This window comes from Anopheles aquasalis, chromosome 3, assembly GCF_943734665.1.
Source record: "Anopheles aquasalis chromosome 3, idAnoAquaMG_Q_19, whole genome shotgun sequence".
Classification (NCBI taxonomy): domain Eukaryota; kingdom Metazoa; phylum Arthropoda; class Insecta; order Diptera; family Culicidae; genus Anopheles; species Anopheles aquasalis.
Window position 1 is genome coordinate 61,258,549 of NC_064878.1, and position 2,500 is coordinate 61,261,048.

At 44.6% G+C, this 2,500-nt stretch overlaps 1 protein-coding gene across 2 annotated transcripts in view; it reads left to right on the forward strand.

The window, feature by feature from the left end:
- Nucleotides 1–2,500, forward strand: part of LOC126578406 (syndecan) — an 18,543-nt gene that overhangs the window by 16,027 nt on the left and 16 nt on the right. For both annotated transcript variants that reach the window (XM_050240923.1, XM_050240922.1), the window contains exon 5: nt 1–2,500. This exon is cut by the window's left edge and continues 2,164 nt beyond it; it is cut by the window's right edge and continues 16 nt beyond it. The gene's annotated coding sequence lies outside the window, so the exon portion shown is untranslated.

Consider the following 2,500-nt stretch of genomic DNA (forward strand, 5'->3'; position numbering starts at 1 on the left):
GCCGTTGTGAAAGCGAGCGTGAATCTCAAAGTAATATAAAAACGCAAATGAATTGTGGATATATTTTATTTATCTAGAATTGCGCATACGAGAGACAAACGGCCAGAGTTTGATACTGTGTGCATAATATTACTAAAACGGAGCGCTCGCTACATTGCCATTGAACAAAACTATCTCTACTCCGATTCCGAACCGCGCACGCATTCGTCGCCAAATCCTGTGACCAGCTTACTTTGTTTTTTTTTTTTACTTTAACCTAGTGCAGGGTTAAACTACGGAAAATTCGAGCTGAACAGTGTAGTCAAGTACGCGCGTGTGTTATAGGTTTTGCTGTTAGACGAGGCCGAGAGAATTGGAAAGAGTGGGTCCGTGGGTCCGGCCAGACCATAGGTGACTGTCGTGTTTGCCAACTAGAAGAAGTGGAGCCGCCGCGAGGGGAATTTGGATACAAAACTTATATCAATTTCGAGAAGCATATAATTCACTCATGAAACACGGGGAAGCAGTGGCCAACACATGCCAGAACGAACGAACACGCAAGCAACGTACATGAAAACTATTTAGCTTTGTAAATCAATTATAACTATGTTATAAGCCGGACGAGGTGAGCGGGCTCCCGCGTCTCCTTCGCTAATTACTACAAAAACAATCAGGCTAGCATGTGAGATAGAGAGACATAAGGTGCCCCTGCCCCGGAAGACGGCAAAATGGATCTGAACGAACGGTGTCTTTGTACGACAGCAGCCATACGATAAGTGAAATGGAATGGAACAAATATTCTGTCCATTAATAAGCCACGAGAATTTGTAAGATTGCGGTCAGCAATGCTAGGATTTGTTGTTATCAACAACAGCACAGGACAGGAGCAGCCGCGCTCTCCCAGTACAAAATCATGGAGGAGAAGCGGAAACAGTTTGTTTGTTCGGGTGGAGATGCGCACCAAACGGAACAGATTCATGATACGTAAGGCTTACTTAATGGGAGACACACAACTCTATATGCATGCGTTGCGTTAAGTATATACACTAGTGGGATAGATAGAGATGGCCTCGAGAATTGATTTGACGCTGTGGCAAGGAATGCGCCATTCCGAACCCAGCCCCGAATGGTGGGTCGTATTGGTCGCTGACTCACTTCCTTGTCCCCCTGCCCCACACACGTATACAGACACGAAGGTGTCTGTGGGCTTTTTTCGGTTCTTTTTACCACGTGACATGATGTGCCCCGATGGTTGCCCTTTTTTTTCTGAAGGCCTAATTGTGTAGGTTTTTTTTTGGTTTTGCTGTAAGAACACCGAATGGCCTCTGCCAAAAGCGATTGAGATATTGTACTGTATTGAGTTGGCGGCGCGTGCATGGCTATGGCTTCACGAAAAACTGCACAGACAGAGACTGCAGAGAGTGACTCAACCACAACAAGGGGAGAATCGCGCATTTATTTCCAGCCGCAGCGCGCCTACTGGTGCGGGGTTTATGTAAGGTGTGAAAACCTGTTTACTCTTCCATTATTTTTTAACGCCAGCCTTTATTTCATAAGAAACAAACGTGTAATCCCAATACCCGCCTACACACACGCCTATTTAACTGTTTATCATTCGAATTAATTCTTATCTAACTCCTTCATCTTTTTGTGCCATCGAAGAGGGCGACCGTACACCACGTTCGACCCTTCCGCGTGTACTCTTTCGTTTTAAACAGTTTCCATTCCCTGCTACTCTGCTTTCGTGGCGGAACATAATCCTACTCTCTAACACTTACTGGGTAATCATAGTATGCTTTGAAACAAATGATAGCTCGGATGGGAAATGGCTGGCTGTTCCGGTACCGAACCGAACCGCAGCGCATTTACTCTTTCACACATTCTCTAACAACTATTTTTCTACTAAAAGAAAAGGAAACAAATAGAACAGCAGCATCAGCGGCAAAGACATTCCGATACGCTAGCTGTGTTGCCCCTGTCCTTTTTGGTACAAACAGCCACAATAACGAACGCGATATAATACAGTACACATAAGTTTTGCGCCATTCAGTTTTTGTGACGGCAACGGTTTTGTTCGTTTCGAGAGTTTCAGGATACAGAGCGCGGCAGCGCCTTGATGAGCGAAATCATTAGAATATATATTATTACTGTAAACTCAAATGCTCTCCCCACTCGAAACACAACGCAGCCGCAGAAAAATGAAATCATATTCCTGATAATTGGGCACCGGTAGCAGGTGGTAGCGCGGCTGGCAACAGCAGAGCCCACTGCACTACGGCAGAGGCATTAAATAATTAAAAGAAAAAGCGGAAAGGAAAGGAAAACAAGTCTATAAAACATATACATATATATATAGACACAATAAAACACTACTGAAACACGGCAGTAATACACGCAAAATGCGGCGTGCCAGTGCAAGCGTGCCAGCGGTCAGCATCAGTAGCAGAAGCAGCAGCCGCATCAGCCGGCTAGCGTTGTAAATAAAAGAATCTTTACAGTGTAATAAAAACAAATAAAAGTG